This window comes from Microcebus murinus, chromosome 17, assembly GCF_040939455.1.
Source record: "Microcebus murinus isolate Inina chromosome 17, M.murinus_Inina_mat1.0, whole genome shotgun sequence".
Lineage (NCBI taxonomy): Eukaryota > Metazoa > Chordata > Mammalia > Primates > Cheirogaleidae > Microcebus > Microcebus murinus.
This window is the reverse complement of record NC_134120.1, coordinates 15,630,001-15,650,031: the sequence shown is the minus strand read 5'-3', so window position 1 is coordinate 15,650,031 and position 20,031 is coordinate 15,630,001. Positions and strand designations below refer to the sequence as shown.

General features: G+C 49.7%; 1 long non-coding RNA gene and 1 other non-coding gene across 2 annotated transcripts; both read left to right on the top strand.

The window, feature by feature from the left end:
• Positions 1 to 32: 32 nt before the first annotated feature.
• LOC142861765 (U6 spliceosomal RNA) lies at positions 33 to 138 on the top strand. The gene has a single exon (XR_012912918.1). It is a non-coding gene; the product is annotated as a U6 spliceosomal RNA (small nuclear RNA).
• Positions 139 to 6,271: 6,133 nt separating this feature from the next.
• On the top strand, positions 6,272 to 19,684 carry LOC105860636 (uncharacterized). Its single transcript, XR_012912837.1, has 3 exons — positions 6,272 to 6,806; positions 10,065 to 10,153; positions 18,791 to 19,684. It is a non-coding gene; the product is annotated as an uncharacterized LOC105860636 (long non-coding RNA).
• The last annotated feature ends 347 nt before the right edge of the window (positions 19,685 to 20,031 follow it).

Sequence of the window (20,031 nt, the reverse complement as noted above, 5' to 3'; positions counted from 1 at the left end):
AAGGACAATCCTAAATTTAAAAGTACACAGGAGTGCTTGCTTCAGCAGTATGTATACTCAAACTGGAATGATACAGAGAAGATAACATGGTCCCTGCACAAGGATGACATGCAAATTTATGAAGCATTCCATATTTAAAAAAGAGCACTCAGGACTTCATGTAATTTTTAATATTGTGAGTAATTACAGGGGTGCTGATTATATCCATAAACCTGAAGTAATTCCGTTTTTTTTTCTAGCATGTTGATAAACAGCATTTTAGGTAGCAAAAATGGTTGGGTGAGTATTTCTACATTAATAAGAAGCACAGGGCAGCAGGGTGGCAGATGCTATATCACTTTCTGCATGCCAGCTACAAACATGTTACACACAGTTTCACTTAACCCTCGATAGACTTGCAATTTATAGACTTAAGAAACTGATTGTTAGGCTAACCTGGGGTGTTAGTTTGCCCAGGGTAACCCAACTGGTAAGAGCAGGGACAGGATGATGCAAGTCCAGACCAGGGCCGTGATTCTGTCCAAGTGCTGCCGCTGCTGCATACACAGTGATGGAGAAGCTACACAATCGTTGAATCCATCGGTGCAGAAGTGGAGTGACATTAAATGCTCATAATTGTTGGAGTATTAAAGATTGTGTCTAAGAGATAGAACTCTTGAAAGTTTACTTGACATTGTCCTACTTTGTAAACAGAAGAAATGGCACATGAGTTAGATGACTTCAAGTGCTTGAAGCCAACGGTTTTTTCTGATGACATTTTAACAGTGTCTTAATATTTCATTCTTCCATGAAAACATAGTTTTTACTGAAACATCGTAGAAGAGGAAGTAATTTACCATCTCTGAGTGTGAAAGTCACAGGTCACACTGAAAAACTTCCCAAAGGATTTGACCTAAGAATAATGTTGCTGTATTACCCTCAATAGAGTAGGCTGTTCTGATAGGGAAATGTGGGGTTTTTAAAATATTGTTCAAATATGTGCATAAGTTTTTGCTTTACCACTTCCAACTGTGTGTAGAATGGTCATATCTGTATTTCAGAGACACAGTGTCTCCCCTAAAAGTCGACAGTTTTCATATATATTTATAATCTATTCCTCTCACTACCACACTTGGGTTCCTACGTTACTCTCTGACCTTGGCATCCTTTATTTTATGCTCGAACTTGGGTAAGTGGCATTGTTTCCCTTCCAACTTTCCTCTTCACACGGTGACCTCACATCTGCACCCAGTGGGGCTTTCAAGCTGCTGGGAGTAGCTCCTGGCTGGCGGGTGGAGTGGCGCTGGCGCTCCCCACCTGTTTGATGTAGCGCAGCCCTGCTTCCCTCTGTCTCACGCCCTGCCTTTCCCCGTGGGCTTCTGCCTGCGTAATGAGTCCAGTCTCTCAGTGGGCCCTGCCATTGCCTGGGGACTCTCCCCTTACACACAGCCACACCCCACACCAGCTGGGCGCCTTTGGGAGACCACACTGCTGAGAAAGCAGGGGAAGAAAAGCTTCCCAACTACGCAGTGAGTGCTGGAGGTGTCCGGCCTCCCTGGCACAGGAAAGAGTCCTGTGAGCCGGTGGGTTTGAACTGTTGAGGACAAGGAAAGGCCATGTGAGCAGGTCCTGGCCTGCAGTTTGGGCCGCTGGAGCAAATAGCACCAAACTTGGCCCTCACATTAGCTTTGTCATTCAAGGTGGGTATTACAAACAAGGCAAGGAACCATCGGGTACCCTCCCGTTGGAATCAGTTGTTACGTTATTGCTAACTAGGTATTCAGTTTCTTAAAACCTGATTTTGCCCTTTGGTGTTATCTGACCTGGTTCTGGCTTTGGGAGGGAAACAGTTTCCAGGTAGAAGTATGTTTGCCGGGACGGGCAGGTGGGCGGTGCACTGGGACCAGCAGGCTGGGACGTGCTCCTCCTGGCAGCACACCTGTGTGGAAAACCAAATCACTATCAAAGTGTTTTTGTGAGCATGACAGGATCAGGGTAGTCACATAGATGAATCTGATGGTAAATGACAGCAGGCTAACATGACCCAAATGTCCCTCTCAGTGGCTGACCTTGCCAGTGAGCCTGGAATGCTTCCAGGCCCAGAGCCCCTGGGTCCTGGACAGCACCTCCCGGGCACTGCCAGTGTCTGCTGCCACTTCCCACTTCTGACAAAGTTCCCTTTAGCTGTAGTGATTCATTTGATCAGCTCACAGACTTGCCTCGGAAGCCGTTCTAGCCGTGTAGGCTGACCCATGTCTCAGGGCTGACCTATGTGTGTCTGTATCATGGTGTGACTCTCAGGACTACCTTTCCCCACATTTTCATGTCCTGGATGCTTGTTGGCAGCATGTGACCAACACTGGTCACCAAGGGCCAAGCTGCGCTGGCCAGCAGACAAGGCTGAGGGCTGTGGAAACTACCACAGTTCTAAGCTTCAATTCTGTCCACAGACAGGAAAGAATGCAGCAAGTCCTGCAGCGAGGAAGGCTAAGGAGGACTGTTCCATGAGGCCCAGCTCGGCTGAGCTGCACCAGAGGCCCTGCTGGTGAGAGGTGAGAGAGGGATGTCTTTCTGATGGGCCACAAAGAGCAGCTGGCTTTCAAAATGCCTCCTCAAGGCCGGGCACAGTGGCTCACGCCTGTAATCCTAGCACTCTGGGAGGCCGAGGCGGGTGGATGGCACAAGGTCAGGAGTTCAAAACCAGCCTGAGCAAGAGTAAGACCCCTTCTCTGCTATAAATACAAAGATATTAATTGGCCAACTAAAAACATATAGAAAAAAAATTAGCTGGACATGGTGGCGCATGCCTGTAGTCCCAGCTACTCGGGAGGCTGAGGCAGGAGGATCGCTTGAGTCCAGGAGTTTGAGGTTGCTGTGAGCTAGGCTGACGCCATGGCACTCTAGCCTGGGCAACAGAGTGAGACTCTGTCTCAAAAAAAAAAAGAAATGCCTCCTCAAAGAGACACCTGGTACCCATGGGGGCCGTCCCAAAGCTTGAGCTCTCTCCTGAACCCCAGTCACTTTCCCACTACCCTGATCTGAGCAGGTGACCACACAGCCCTCTACAGGGGCACAGAGGCCATGAGGCCCCCTCCCTGATTCCTCTCCTCGAGGTGAGAGTGTCAGATACTTTTCCAAGGCCCCCCGTGCTTCGCTTTAGAGCCCATCTCCTCTCCCAGCCCCCGGGCCTTTGCCATCTGTTGCCACATTTGCCCAGGTGCTCACCAGGGACCTGCCCTGCTCTTCCACAAGGTTGTTCGCCCTCCTCCCTTTCCCATGTGTGCAGCCTGCCCTTGACACTGGCTTCTTGACCGAGGCTGCAACATCGCCCAGAAAGGTGCCCCTCAATCCTGGGCACCCCCCCCAAGTCTCCTCTCCTGCACTTCTCAACAACACGTGCATACCGTGTCTATGCTCCTTCACATGCTGTTCCCGCCTCAGTCTCCCAACTTGACCTCAACTACAGGGAGAACGAAAAATGCATTTTTTTTTTTGGCTTATGGCGTGCTACAATCTACTTGTAGAGCCACTTCAAGCCTTTTTAAATAATGGATTCCTGGCGAAAGCTAAATGAGGAAGGCCTATGCGGCCTAACCTCAGGTGCATGGTGCAGGGAAACGGGGACTTGCTTTCGGTTCAGCCAGCCTTCTGAAGCCAACCTGAGTTTCTCAATCCCTGGGCACATGCTCCTTTTAAGATCTCCCAGAGAATCTTTCCACAGCTCTGTCATCGGGTGACTATTTTAAAATGCTCCTGTTGCTTTCAGAGTTCTTCCCAGGCATAATCTGCCCCCTCGGGTATCAAGATTTCATAGGCCCAGAAAAGTCTTGCTGCCATTTGTGACTTCCTGAGGGAAAGTCTTCCGTTCAGCAGAAACAGCCCAAGGTCTGTGCCGCTTCTTATGCTGGGCCACCCTGGGGACTCGGTGTCAACACCGCAAACTCGTGGAGTTTACTGCACGTCATTTTTGCTATGAGGAAGAGACAGGGTGAGGGAAAGTGCAGGAAGATGTCCCTGCCTTCTTGCCACCTCCTGCTTATTTGTCCTCTGTCCCCAGGCTGCCCTGGTCTCTGAACGGTCCCTCCATTCAGCCACAGTAAAGTACCAACCCCTGAGCTTTCAAGCCCCCCACTGCGACACCTCGCTGAGGTGTGGCTGACTGGCCCTCCCAGGAGCAGTGGAAAATTCTGAGGGAGAGAAAAAAGGAAGGGAATCAGGAAGAGTGAGAGTGTTTCTCCCACAAACAGCCACACACAGAGCTGAGCCTCTGTGATGTGACTTCAGGCGCTGTGGCAGGCAAGTGACCTTGAGAGCAGCCAGGAGGAAAAGGAGACCATAGCGCGGGGAGCACCCCCAAGTAGACCCTCTCTTCGTGGCAAAAGCCCATTTCCCGGCGCTTGCAAAGCTTTTGGTATGAACACATTTTTCTCAGAGCTCAAGCTCGCACCTTTAATGACACCAGTGCCTGCTGGCGTTTCCTACTCTGATGTCAGGGCAGCCATCCCCCTAGAACACAGAATGGGAAGCTAAATTGGAGAGCTGGCGCTGAGCAACCAGGAATTAAGCATCTCCCAAAATATTAACTATGGGTGGCAGGAAATTTCATTAAGAAGAAATGGACATAGACGATGCCATAAGCATTCTTTAGCAATCGTAAGAAACCACTTGCAGGAAGAGAGGTCGTAAACAGCCACACAAAGGTGAGACCACAGGCAGAGTGGTATTGGCAGAGAGTGCTGCTGGTCAAGGTCAAAATGTCTCCTGGCGCCCAGGCCTCAAACTTACACTAGTTTTATTGGACTAAATTTTTAAATTTATTTTCTGTGAATAAAGATCTTTAAAAGTCCCTCCTCCCCCGTAATCCCAATTCCACTTTTAAGAGACAATGTTAACTCTTTAGTGTGTTTTCCTTCTGATTATATTATATATATAATCTCCAAGCCATATAGATGCACACATATGCATACAAGATTGTGTGTATTATGCATAAACATACGTGTGTACAGACATGTCTATTTTACATGCATGTGTACACTTGTGAAGTACATACATATGCTATCACACCAAGAGCACTGTTTTATAGTTCCTTCTTCAGTTCATGATAGCTCTGGGCCATCACCCACAGCAGTGTATTTAGAGCAACTCCATAAATAGAGCAACTCCATAAATAGAATGATGGGGTTTTTTGTTTGTTTTTAGAGACAGGGTCCCACTCTGTCACCCAGGCTGGAGTGCAGTGGCATGATCACAGCTTACTGCAGCCTTGAACTCCTGGGCTCAAGCGATCCTCCCACCTCAGCCTCCCAAAGTATTGGGATTATAGGTGTGAGCCGCCATGCCCAGACTGTATCTCAATTTAAATTGGTTACAGGTAAGTTGTTGGATCATATCATATCTATGAAATGACTACCACAAAACCTCACCTTTTTAAAAGAAAATGCAATCAATTATTTATACAATGGAACAACCCCTTGTGACAGGCAGAGGCTGTGGACACATTTCCACCGTGAAGAGGCAGGTAGCACCAGCCTGGGACAGAGGGCAGTTCCACTGGTTTCCAAGCTGGCTCTGCAGCTGACTCACCTCTTGAAGCCTCAGTCTTCTCATATCTAAACAGTACTCTCTATCCTAGGGCTAACTGTGAGCATTAAATAAGGTAATTTGAAGAGCTTGCAGTGAACTGTGATGATGCCAATGTACTTTAGCCCCAGAAACAGAAGGGGACCCTGACTCAAAAAATAATAAAATTTGGGCCACCCACCGTTATTACGCTGGGGGAAAAAAAGAAGATGTACTGGGCTGAATGGTGCCCCCCTCAAAAAGATATATCCACCTCCTAACCCCCAGAACCTGTGAGTGTGGCCTTACTTGGAAATAGGGTCTTTGCAGATGTAATTAAGTTATCTGCACATAAGAGCATCCTAGATAGTGTGGGCCTTAAATCCAGTGACCGGTGTCCTTGTGAGAGATGGAAGGGAAGACACAGACACAGAGAAATCATGCGAGGATGGAGACAGGGACTGGAGTGACGCAGCCTCAAGCAAGAAGGACCCGGAGCCACCAAGCTGCAAGAGGCAAGCGAGGATTCTCCCCAGAGCCAGGCCCCCGCGGGCACCAGGATTTCCGCCCAATCACAGTGAGTTTGCATTAATCTCTATTATTGTAAGCCACCAAGCTAGTGGAAATTTGTTGTAACAGCCCTAGGAAACGAATGCGGAAGGGCGGAGGGGGTGCGAGCGCCTCCATAGCGCACCTCTTTGTTCCCCGAGAGGCCGCGTTGGGGGGGCGGCCCTCGTGCTGCGGTCTCGCGCGCCCCCTCCTGGCCCGAAGGCAGAACGGCGCGCCCTGCGGTCTAGTCCCGGTCTCAGAGGAAAGGGGAGAACAGAGGCCATCCGAAAACTTACACAGAAATACGGTTGCACGAACAAGTTTTCAAATAGTAAATTTAAATAAGTAAATGTAATTAAGTAAATTTTTAAGTAGCATTATTTCTCCATCTTGAAAAAAACGTGAAGACCTTAGCACTCGTCCTGAAGTCTTATGCACGTCCCTCCCCTCTGGTCACCCCTGGTCATTTCCACTCCTTGTTGACAGCCCGGCCGCTGGTCCTCCGGGTGCCTTGACTCCGCCGCCCACCGAGACTTCTTGTAACCCAGCCACACGCATCCCTGGAGATGCCCTCCCGGGCCGTGTCCTCACAGCAACTGCACACTTCCAACAGCCCGGATTGAAACTGTGCCCCCTAGGATCACAATGCCCTGTGCTCCAGCTCACTCTCTCCAGAACCTCCAATCGTGAAGACTCACCTGGATCAGCTCGCTCACCCGGTGATCCCGCCGATGCCAGACCGGTCTCTCTGGACCGAACTCACTTCCCCGCCTAACCCGGTTTCTTGTTTCATCTCACCATCACTCTCTCCCACGTCAGCCACTCTCCCCAGCTTTCTTTTAATTGGCAAAGCTCCAGCCCTACCACCTTCCACACCTTTCTCTCTGCTCACACCTTCCTTCCTCCTCCTCCTCCTCCTGCCTTCCTCCTCCAGACTGAGAGCCCTGCCTGTGGTTGAGGAATGGAAGCCATCACAGCCTATCACTAACCCTCCTGCATCTGCGACATTTTCTCTCTTCCTGCTAGAAGGGAGGACATGGGCCTCCTCCTGCCTAACCAGCCCCTCTGCCTAGACTCGGGGTCCCATCTCCTTGTTGTCTTTCCCAAATTTCATTTCTTTGGTCATCCCCCCCCCTTTCTTACATTATCTCTCTTTTTAACAAACTGCTCTCATTGGTGTGCACACCCACTGTCAGCACCAGCTTCACAGCCCATGACCCCTGCAGCCACACAGGGCACGTGCTTGGTTTACTGCCCTGCCGTCACTGTGTTTAAATTCTTCAGGCCGGGCACGGTGGCTCACACCTGTAATCCTAGCACTCTGGGAGGCCGAGGCGGGCGGATCGCTCGAGGTCAGGGGTTCAAAACCAGCCTGAGCAAGATGGAGACCCTATCTCTACTATAAATAGAAAGAAATTGATTGGCCAACTAATATATATAGAAAAAATTAGCCGGGCATGGTGGCGCATGCCTGTAGTCCCAGCTACTCAGGAGGCTGAGGCAGGAGGATTGCTTGAGCCCAGGAGTTTGAGGTTGCTGTGAGCTAGGCTGATGCCATGGCACTCACTCTAGCCTGGGCACCAAAGCGAGACTCTGCCTCAAAAAAAAAAAAAAAAAAAAGATTTTTAGAACAGCTCTGGTAGCTGCACAGGCTGACCTGTTCTGGGGTGGCCATCAATGAGGGTGCATCGGCCAAATTGGATGTGAAGTTTCCTGGGGCTGAGAGCAATGATCTGCTCTGAGCGTGCTGGTTGGTTTGCCCATATGAATACTCAAGGAATCAGATTGACAGTAGAAGCTGGAGTCAAAGCAAAGACATCACACCAGGAGTGGTGGCATGCATCTGTAGGCCCAGGTACCCAAGAGGCTGAGGCAGGAAGGTCGCTCGAGTCTAGGAGTTCAAGGCTGCAGTGAACTATGATGACGCCACTGCACACCAGCCCAGACGACAGAGCGAGACCTTGTCTCTAAAAAATAAATAAATAAATTAAATCAGGGAAGACATCACCAACCTTTTCAGTGAATGATAATAACAACTGTAAAGTGCCTACTATGTGCCACACACTTTTCTAAGTGCTTTACATATATTTTATTATTTGTATGTTAACAACAACCCTATGAAGCATGTTATCATTATTATTATCCCCATTTCATAGATGATAAAATCAAGGCAAGAGAGGTAACTCGCCCCAGGTCAAACTGCTAGCAAATAGTGGAGCTGGTACAGGAACCCAAGCTGTTGGCTCCAGAGCACACGGCCTCTTGTTTGACCCACAGGAGGATGACAGGCACAAGAGCCAATAATGCTGGAGTTAAACGTGGAAATCAGATCTGCAGAGCTTTGCATTTCATGCTCAGTTTTGTAATGACCCTCTTGGCCACTGGCAGATTTGAAGGAGGTCAGGCACGGGCATGACAGAATCAGATTAATGTTCTGGAAAGATCAGTCTGTCTGGCTGCAGAGTCAAGTGGGGGTTGGCTCTTGCAGGGACGGGAGACTGATAGGCAGGTGCCCAGAACTCTGTTTTGGAAAGGAAATGAGGCCAGCGGGATGCAGGGCACGCCCTGCAGAAACCACAGCCACCCCTGGGAGCACGGCCTGGTGACCTACAAGTGGCTTGGTACGTGCCAGCCTGCACCCACACGGAGGCCGGGGTGGATCCGCGAGAATCGCTGGGGCCTGGGAGAGTGGAACTGGCCACGAGCCAGCCCGGGGGTCTTCGGGGACTCGAGGCAGCCCTTCCAGGCCGGCTGCTGCTCCTGCCCTGTCTCTGCTCTGCGGGGCCCCACCTGGCCTTGGGGCTCCCTTCTGCGTCTGAGCTGGGGACGGCCGTGCTGGACTCCCCTCTCTAGTGCTCCATCTGCTCCTCCCCAGGCCCCGGTGGTGTGCGCTCCCACCAGTGCTCCAGGACCCCACGCAGGTGCTCCTCTGCTGCTCTCATAGATGCTCCTGTGTGGCCCTCTACCCTCGCAGGTGCTCCCGTGCGGCTGGGACGCGGAGGCTGCGCCAGGGAGGCCTGGGGACGAAGGCAGGCAGAGGGAGGGCGCCGGGGCAGCGGGGTGGCCGCCGGGGCAGCGGGGTGGCCGCCGGGGCAGCGGGGTGGCCGCCAGACTCGGGCCGCAGGAACAAGCCCTCCCACCAGCGTCTACTCTCTCTGCTTTCCTCTCCCACGTCCGCCCCGGAAAAGGGCAGAGAAATGTCAAAAAGCCACTCCTGGGCCAAGCCTGGCCACAGCTTGGCACCCGACCTCCACCACCCAGGCCAGCTCCTGCTTTGACAAACAGTCGTCAAGATAAGTGGGCTCCCCTGGGTCGGGTCCCTGCGCAGAAGCGAATGAAGGCAGCGTCCTGGCTGAGCTGACACCAACCTGCCCAGGAGGAAAAAGACAGGAGGACGCAGTGATGGCAGAGAACTCCAGGGGACCAGACTCAAGGCTTGGGCCTCTCCAAAGTGGGTGTCAAATCACAAATGAGGGTCCCTGGGTCCCTCCCACTCTAGTTTTTTTTTTTTTGATGATTGATTTTTTACTATTACTTTTTTTTTTTTTGAGACAGTCTCACTCTGTTGCCCAGGCTAGAGTGCTGTGGCGTCAGCCTAGCTCACACCAACCTCAAACTCCTGGGCTCAAGCGATCCTCTTGCCGCAGCCTCCCAAGTAGCTGGGACTACAGGCATATGCCACCATGCCCAGCTAACTTTCTATATATATTTTGAGTTGGCCAATTAATTTCTTTCTATTTTATAGTAGAGACGGGGTCTCGCTCTTGCTCAAGGTGGTTTTGAACTCCTGTCCTTGAGCAATCCACCTGCCTCGGCCACCCAGAGTGCTAGGATTACGGCCTATTACTTTTAATTGTAGTAAAAAATACATAACAGAAAAGGTGCCATCTTAACCAGTTTTATTTGTACAGTTCCATAGTGTTAAGTGCTTTCACCTGGCTCCACTCTAGATTTACATTGTGATTTCTCACATACAGAATGCTGCGGAGAGACACAGTCAACCTCAAAGAAAAGGCAGAGACCTGGAGACTGACTTTGCTGAGAAAAATACAGAAGGAATTCCAAGGTGAGCATGAGAGGTTTTGCAGGCCACTGTGCACTTAGGAACTTTCCAGAATACCTGTTCCTCCCAGGGTATAAACCCTACACTTCTCAGTCATATCTCCCCACCACGCCTTCCCCTTACACGGGCCAGACAGAACCCGAGGCTCGTCTGAGAGTGGGCAGTGAGTACCCGGAAGGGATCCCGGTCACAATCGGAAACAGGGGCAAGGCTACTCACAAACCTCTGCAATGTCACCGTGGAAATAACCTGTGCAGTTATGTCAATGGGAAGTTATGAGTAATTGTGACAAAAAAGTATTCAACAATGAAGGCATTGTGTCTTTGGTCTCTTGTGAGCTAGAAAGCAGAGCAGGACAGAACTTGAACCCCTCATAATAAGAATGGCTAATACAGAGAGCATGTACTCACCAGCAAATTGGTATTAACGGATCAACGCCTAAGTGGACATATAGGAGTAACATTTATCGGGTGTCGGGCAGGTGGAAGGGGGCAGGAGGGGATGAGTATATACAAACATAATGAGAGAGATGTGCAACGGTTGGGGGATGGTCACACTTGAAGCTCTGACTGGAGGGAGGAGGGGGGCATGGGCAATATATGTAACCTTAACATTTGTACCCCCATAATAAGCTGAAATTAAAAAAAAGAGAGAGCATGTGCTATGAGCCTGGCATGGTGCTAACAGTTTCCTCATTCAATTCTTTGTGATGCAGACGCTGATATTTTACAGCGAAGGGAATTGAAGCCTCAGGGCTAGCTGGCTTGTCCAGGGTCACAGGGGAAGTAGATGGTAGCCCCTGGATTTGGACCCGAGTGGACTGGCTCTGGTGACGTCACTGATGACCCCATCCTTGCCCGACGCTGTGCAAGGTGCTGGGGAGACGGGCGGGGCTCCCACCCTGCGAGGCTCAGAAGCTGGTAGAAGGGCGAGTCCACTGACTTCAAACATTGTCAGAGCCGCCAGTCCTGCGGAGCTATTAATAGAATTGCCCTAAATCTGTCCGTTCTGACTGGTAAAATTTTCACATGAATACTTTAACCAGGACTAACAGGCATGTCAACGTGCACTCACCAACCATCCTACCTCTTGCCGCCACCTTCCTTCTGTTTCAGCCCTAGTGCAAGAAAATTTTTTTTGATGTTGACAAAAGGCCTGAGAAAATCTGGAATATTTTAATAGCCCAACTTGTCTTGAGAGGTACTGCCGCTGGAGGGTGTTCCCCTCTGCCTGTCCAGCTCTCTAAAGGACTTGAGCCTGAGAGCTCTTGGCCGGAGGACAGCCCAAGGGGTAGCATTATCTCCGGATAACACCAAAAGGGCCAAAAGCAAAAGTAGAACAGGGTGTCTGGAATGATTTTCTATTTTCCTGTACTTGATCTCTAAAAATGCATATGAGCTCTTAGATTGCAAGCTAGTGGTAGGTGGAAAAGGAACAAGGTTTGAAAACAATGTTATTTCAGGTGCCCACACCAGCTGTGCACACCATGACTTTAATTAACCTCCCCTTTCTTTGGCTTTCGTACCTGACCTTCCGCCCCACCCTGTACCCACTGCACTGTCACTGGGGCAATGGTGTGAGGAGGGAAGCAGCAGCTATTCTAATGGGTGACAACCCACGTCTGTCTACTTATCATCGCCTAGCCATAGTCACCATGAACAGAAAATACAGCCTTTCTTGCCCAAGTTTCCATCAACTTGTAGCTGAGGCATTTGTGCTTATATATCTTCCTTTTCCCCTTTGCTATCCGTTCATTATTTTTTGTAATGGAGGCCTCCATTTATCTGTATGAGTGGGTGACATTCAAATGCACTTTGAGCCAGAAGTGTTTCAACAGATGTTGCACATTGGGGAAGAACAGACGCGTTGGCCACCCTGCCCGCTGTCACAGGTGGGCTGTGTTTGCAACTGGTCCTTTCAGGATTTGTTTTGTTTTGTTTTTCAGCATATTTTCAGGGCTCCCATTGCCAAAGGCAGCTGCATTTGGTGGCTTTTAGAATTTCGCAGTCCCTTTTCCCAGGGAGTGGGCCGGTGAGGAATTTCGTGCCAGTAATCCTCAGTTAAACTAACTACTTCTGCCTTTCTCAGCACGGGGCCAGGTTTTGCAGAGAGAATACGACATGAATTCTGTGTTTGGGGATGTCATTCCCTTGGGATCTTCTCCTTGCACCCTGTGGGATCCACTTCGGTGTCCAAATTTCCATTCTTCAGCGCAGGCCTTTTCAACCTCGGCACAGCTGGCATCTTAGGGCCAGGTGATTGTTGTTGGGAGCTAGCCTGTGAACTGTGGGATGTTTTAGCAGCGCTCCTGGCCTCTGCCCATGAGCTGCCAGTAGCACCACCCCAAAGCCTCACCCCCAGTTGTTGCAGCCAGAAATGCCCCCTGGTTAAGGATCATTAAAGTGGCGGATAGAAGTTTGGCTGCTGCGAAACATCCTCCAATACCAGGACAGCGCCCACAACAAAGAGGTGTCTGACCCAAAATAACAGTGCTGAGGTTGCAGACCTTGCCCTGTGTGACCTGGCATTAGCCGAGTTGTTTGTATTTTAGAGCCTAACAAATTCCTAACTCACACGCCCCTGTTAAGATGTCTCTCCTGATACAATCAAAGGGGATGAAAGGACTCTAGAGAGTAAAGGCTTTGAAGAAGGAAAGTGTGCTTACTCTAAGCTTGGGTCTGTCCACTGCTTTGTAGAGATATAGGCCCACTCTTCCCAAGGGAAAGGTTAGCACAAAACGGAGGCTCTCGGGGGAGACTGGCTAGCAGGGTATGGAGGCTGTGACAGTCGTTGTAACAACGTCAGTGGTCCCCCAAGGGGCCACCTTTCCCCCTTCCATGGTGTCTGTGAGGTCTCCCACTGAGGGCTTCAAAGCCACAGTATCGGGACAGAGGGGCAGCAATAAATCTGGTGCCTATGGCAGTCCACGCTGTGGGGCGGGGCAGGGGGCCCAGTGGCTCCAGACCCTCAGGGCCCAGATCGCATGAGATCTGATGACAGACAGAAGATGTGTGACCAGGACCATCCTGGAGGTCCTGGGACGCGTGGGTGCCACCCATCTCGACTCTCTTGGGGGTGAGGCTCCGCTTCTCTTAAACGGTGCCGATTCTGGGCTTTCATTCATCAACGTGACAGTGTTCAGAAGTGGCTTTCTCTGAGCAGGACTCTTACCTTGAATCTGGTTCTCCTGAAGAAGGAAAGGCTTCCATTTGATGCGTGTGGCTCCCAGCAGGACCTCACTTGCTGTATCAAAGAAAGAAGCAGTCTCCCAAGAGACTGTCAGAAAGAACTCAATGTGCTCTGGCTATTTCAAAATCCATTTCCCATGACTACTGTGGCCAAAGTACATCCACAGCAGACCTGTGTGGCCCACCCAGTTGGTGGCTGGATGGACTTCCAAGGGCTTTCTCTGCCTCTAGAGAAAGAAACTTGTGCCATTCCAGGTCTTGAACTGTCCCTAGCTCAGGAGAGTCTCAGGAATACCCTGTCTGGCTCCCAAGGTGAGAAACACATCAAGAAACACGTGGCTCACGCCTGTAATCCTAGCACTCTGGGAGGCCGAGGCAGGAGGATCACTTGAGGCCAGGAGTTCAAGACCAGCCTGAGCAAGAGCAAGACTCCATCACTACAAAAAATAGAAAAATTAGCCAGGCATGGTGGCATATGCCTATAGTCCCAGCTACTGAGGAGGTTGAGGCAGGAGGATTTCTTGAGCCTAGGAGTTTAGGTGGTAGGGAGCTGTGGTGACACCACTACACTCTAGCCCAGGCAACAGAGGGAGACCCTGTCTCCAAAAAGAAAGAAAGAGAGAGAGAGAGAGAGAGAGAGAGAGAGAGAGAGAGAGAGAGAGAGAAAGAGAAGAAAGAAAGAAAGAAAGAAAGGAAGGAAGGAAGGAAGGAAGGAAGGAAGGAAGGAAGGAAGGAAGGAAGGAAGGAAGGAAGGAAGGAAAGAAAGAAGGAAAGGAAGGGAAAGGAAGGGAAAGGAAAGGAAAGGAAAGGAAAGGAAAGGAAAGGAAAGGAAAGGAAAGGAAAGGAAAGGAAAGGAAAGGAAAGGAAAGGAAAGGAAAGGAAAGGAAGAAAGAAAGACGCCATTCATGCATTTCAGAGCTGTCATGGGTGAAGCATTCCATAGTCCTTGGACTTAGAGGAATTGATGTTATGGAAAGATTTCCATATTACAAAGAACTTCCTCCTCTTGGTATCACTCACGCTCCCTGCCCTGGCTGCCTGGGGTGAAAGGTCGGATAACAGCTCGTTAATGCCCACACACTGATCCTCAGAACCTGTGAATGTTACCTTGTACGGCAAAAGGGATTTTGCAGATGTGATTAAATTTACAATATTACGATGTAGGCATGACCCTGGATGACCTGGGCGGGCCAGTGGCATCACAAGCGTTTTTATAACAGGACAGTGGGAAGAGCCAGACAGAGAGGAGAAGGCAATGTGGTGACAGCAGGTGTCTCTTGCAGATAGAGGAAGGGACCATGCCCTAAGGAATACAGGCAGCCAATAGAAGCTGGGGAAGGCAGGAAACGGATTCTCCCCTCAGAGCTTCCAGAAGCCCAGTCCTGCCAACACCTTCACTCTAGCCCACTGAAACTGACTTCAGACTTCTATTCTCCAGACACGTATGAGAACATTTTCTAAATGTGTGTTGGTTTAAGGCAGGACGTCTGTGATAACTTGTTCAAGCAGCCATAGGAAACTAACTCACCCAGCATGTGTATTCATTCACTCATTCACCATTTATTTAATAATCGACCTATGCATGTGCGCCTACTGTGTGCACCACACTTTTCCAGGCTAGTAAGAAAGAATAAGAAAATAAATACCATTGCCTGAGCTGCACCATTTGTTGTCATGAGCTCTGTGTTCAGAATTTTTACCAATATAATTTCATTTAAACCTTAGGTAACATTGAAAGGTATGTAACATTATCACCATTTTATAGATATAGAAACCAAGGCTCAAGTAACTTGCTCCAGGCCCCACCGGTAATTAGAGCCGCAGGTCCACACCACACCCACCCTATGGCCTGCCTCCCCAGTCTACAAAGAAGCAGTGGCCTGGCGCGGTGGCTCACGCCTGTAATCCTAGCTCTCTGGGAGGCCGAGGTGGGCGGATTGCTGGAGGTCAGGAGTTCGAAACCAGCCTGAGCAAGAGCGAGACCCCGTCTCTACTATAAATAGAAAGAAATTAATTGGCCAACTAACATATATAGAAAAAATCAGCTGGGCATGGTGGCGCATGCCTGTAGTCCCAGCTACTCGGGAGGCTGAGGCAGGAGGATCGCTTGAGTCCAGGAGATTGAGGTTGCTGTGAGCTAGGCTGACGTCATGGCACTCACTCTAGCCTGGGCAACACAGTGAGACTCTGTCTCAAAAAAAAAAAAAAAAAAAAAAGAAGCTGCAGGAACCACGGCCAGCGTGGACGAGGCTGACAGTGCCGTCTGTGTGCTGCTCTTCCCGCTTCCTGGCTTAGAACCTCAGCATTTTCTGCCATTTGCTAACTGAGAAACACTTTTTCCTCAACTACCAAACACGTGCACAGCTCACTCTGTGCCAGGTCCTACCTGTCTGTAGGGGAACTAAGATGAGCATAATAACTTCAGGAAGCTGGATAGAGCAGCTACTCCTTTTGGAGCTTAAATACACTTACACTTAAATACACTTAATACATTTACATTAAATACACTTAATTTCTCTCTCTCTCCCTTTCTTCCTCTCTCTCTCTCTCTCTCTCTCTCTCTCTGTCTCTCTGTCTCTCTCTCTTCTCCGTGCCTCCCTCCCTTCCTTTCCCTAGCAGACATTATCAGTCCCCTGCCCACATCCTGCAGTGCTACCACTTCAGGAGCTCCAGCCAACTTCCAAACGCCAGTATCTGCACCTTTTTCCTAAGGGCTTTCTCCAGAGGCGGCCATACCTGTGTGCAGCAGAATGCACACCCCCACCTGCTCAGCCCGTGACTGAGGAGAGCCAGTGCCCAAGAGCCACCTCTTCCTCCAAGGCCCCTGCAGACCCATCTGAGATCCCTTTCTGCATTCCTCTCCTACGTCCTCCTTACCGAGGCTCTCTTGATACTCGTGTTGACCTGCTCTCACTGCTCTCAACATTGGAGGGGGACGAGCCCTCCCATCCTCCCTGCTCCCCTGCTCACAGACGATCCCTGAATCGTTTTTTCAGAACTGTAGTCCTCCCCGCCTTGGGGCAAATGGGGAGTTTTCCTTTTCCTAGAGCCTACGGTGCAAGACCAGGTTGTTTACAACGTAGTTTTATTGCTTTAAACTTCACGGGAGGCTTGGAGAACTGCTTGTACCTTGTCCTAACTCTGCTGCCATGTTACTCTGAGTAATGGTTGGCCAGCGTCCCCTCTTCTGGGCAGCAACTTCCAGGGGATTTTGCAAGGATTCACAGGTTAGCATTTGGAAAGAACTCTTTGAACTTCTTCGTAAACAAAAAATCTCACACCTGGAAATTCTGATGTCTCATAATGGGTTGTTATAAAATCCCAAAGCACTTAAAAATGTGTTGCTCCTTGGTAATAGTTATTAGTTAGCTACATAACTAGCTGCTATTACAGAACATTTACGATGTAGCAGTCAGTGAGTTACACTTATTGTCCTGTGATCTCCTTCAGTTGAACTCTGACGGCGTGGTGGGTGTAGGCGCGGATAAAGACCAGGTGTGTCTGAGCAAGTGCAGTCAGAGAGAATTGCCATTTTCTGAGATGGGGAAGACTGTCAAGAGAACACATTTGTAAAGGAAGAAATCAGAAACTGATCTTGCACAGGTTCAGTTTGGGGTGCTTGTCTGACAGGCAGATGGAGTCCCTGAGTAGACCGGAGTCGAGGGGAGAGAACCAAGCTGACGATGGACATTTGGGATTTAATGTCCTGAAAGTGGAAGAAGAGGGAGTAGATTGGGAAGGTAGAGGAAACTGGACTGTGTCTTGGAGTACTCCAACATTTAGAGGTCCAGAGAAGTGAGAGGTAATGAGGAGACCAAGAGAAGTAAGAAACGTAAAAGAGGAGGTAACGTAAAAGAGAAGCCAAGTGAAGGCAATATTTCAAGGAGTGATGATGATCTTTGCTCACGTACCCAGGGGAGTAAAGTACAGCAAGGGCTGAGGATTGATAGTTAAATTTAGCAACCTGGAGGCCACTGATGTCCTTGATAAAATAACAGCCATGCTATAGATTTGATTTTATTTTCTATTTGTTACTTGCCATTAAAAACCCTTTGAAATCCTAAAAAAAAAAAAAAAAAAAAGACCACCTGTGGCCCAGGCTGGGGGAGTCACTGGTTGGACAGCAAAGCTGCAAGCGTGCGTTTGCATCTGCTGGGAGGACTAAAGTCACCAGCAGTGGACAGAGTCCCAGGACTAAAGTCACCAGCAGTGGACAGAGTCCCAGGACTAAAGTCACCAGCAGTGGATAGAGTCCCAGGACTAAAGTCACCAGCAGTGGACAGAGTCCCAGGACTAAAGTCACCAGCAGTGGACAGAGTCCCAGGCACTGTCTGGCTCAGGGCAGGAACTCGTTAATGCAAATGGATGGCATTTCTTTTAATTATCACACAGTGAGGTGAGCCGTTACTGGAGATACCAAGCTTGGGTCAGAGAAGCAGAAATTGATATTTGATAGTGCAGGGTTCTCTGCTCTTCTCATAATTTGTAGCTAAAAAATGTACAGCGTTGGACGGTGGCTGGAATCAATTCCTGACATCAAAGCCTTTTCTTCACCGTTCTCTGCTTCCTCAAGTCTGCCGCCACTTTTCCAAATAAGCCCAATTCTCTGGGTATGAAGACACCGAGCGCTGGGAGCACTGGGAGTTCTGCTCGGAATATATTGTCTGAGTTACTGTCCGTCCCACCCAGGGCTCCCAGGAATACTGTCAGACACTTCTCAGAAGTGCATTTATGGTTTGGCTCATTTTCTGAGAAAAGGACTGGAGGGACTGGAGGGACTTTTGACTGTGGGGGAACCAGAGTAAATAAGTACAGAGCAACACACCTTGTTACTTATAATGTTTTAAAGGTTAGCAGGGTCTTTGCACATAAATGGCCACCAGGTGGCGCTGTTATTCCCTTAAAATGCTAAGGGGGTGTGTGGGATGTGTGGTGTACGCGTGTAAGGCGTGTGTGCATGGCATATGGTGCGGGGTATGTATATGACCGAGTATGATGTGGCGTGTGTACTGTATGTGTGGTATGTGTACTGTATGTGTGGCATGTTTGGCGGGTGGCATGTGTGGCATGCGTGCACACACCCGCATGGGGCTGCGGGACAGCTTCCTCTCCACCCCGCGGCCACTCAGCCGGCAGCCAGTTCTTATTCTTCCTCATGCTCCCCGGCTCACCACACACCCTCCTTGTGCCCTCACCCCTCTTCTCCATTTTGGGTCAACAATCAGCAAAGAGCAGTGAAAACGCCCAGCATCGACTGTGAAACAAATGTCACACGGAAGGTATTTTCTGAAGACGCCTTGGGCAGGACTGCAGGTCCTCAGTGCCCCTCCTTGCTGCCCACTCTCTCCCCCTCTCGGGCCTGCCCACCCCTGTGCGCCCCTGACCCCAGCTAGCGAAGCCTCAGTGCTTTCCAGGAAGTCAGCCCTAGTTCTGGTGCTTTCCCTCTTGTCAGCATGTGCATTCGAAAGGGGGACGGAGCAAAGGCCTCAGAAGAAGGATCCTTGGACGTGGGCACTTCAGGCACTTTCCACGCTAGACAACCTGGATCTAGAAGACACTTCCATGGGGGACCTTCCCATCCCCCTAAGAGGACACAGCGTGGGAGACCCCTCTCCGCCGTCTTTGTGTAATGGAGTTCTCCTCTAAGGCCTGAAGCAGAGGAGCAGAGACCCGGCTGCACACACAGGACAGCGAGCCCGCGTGCGGGAGCTGCAGAAACATCACTGTGCATTGATCTAGCTCTTTCCCCACCTGCTTAATAGGCACTAAAAGCCATCCACCCAGGATCTGCCTGCAGCAGCTTTCAAATGTATTGACATAATGGACTTGTCTGCACAGAGCAAACCTCCAGGGACTTGGGTCAGGCAAGCCGTTTATTAGACTTCATGGTGCAGAGGAGGCAGCGGATGCTCTGGAAGGAGCTCGTGGTGTGTTTTGATAAGCGCTTTGAGTTCAAATCCAGACTCCACCCTCTAACTGGCAGGGTGGCTCTGGGCAAGTTATTGAACGTGCCTAAGCTTCCACCTCTCTGTCTGTAAATTGAGGTTAATAATCCTCGTGCGCTAGCTTATTATGAGTCTTGATCATGTCATATCTTATCGTCTTGGTAATATAACATAAGTATAGTCACAAAACAGAAAGGTCAAAGACCATATTAATATGCTTACTGTGCTAAGTGCTGGACATACATAAATAATCTTAATCCTCACAACAGACCATATTTTGCAGAAGTAGAAAGCAAAGCCTAAGGAAGTTGAGTGCTGAATGGACTGCCTGAATTGTCTGAGGACAGCTGAGCCGGTGGGGGCAGAGGGGGGGTGTCTAACTCCTCCCTGGGAGAAATAAACTGGGATGTTTTTATTGGGGCAGAATGGTGAGGAGAGGAGGTTTCAGGAGGGCTTAGATACGGGTTTACATGCTTTGTTCTACTCGTCCCTGGTTGTGTCCCTGTATGTTGGTGACGCATTCAGCAATAAAAACCCTCACAAAATGGGAGACTGAGTCTCCTTGGTGTGACATTTAATACCATCACGTTTTCCAGGTTGAAACAATGGTCCCTAAGCAAATGGCATTATGGGAATTACTAAAAATAGCAACACATCCCTCCAGAAGACATTTCTTTTTCAAGGGACCTGATTAAACTACGTTTGTAAAATATACTGACATCCTTGTGATTGGGTAATGGTCAGAAGA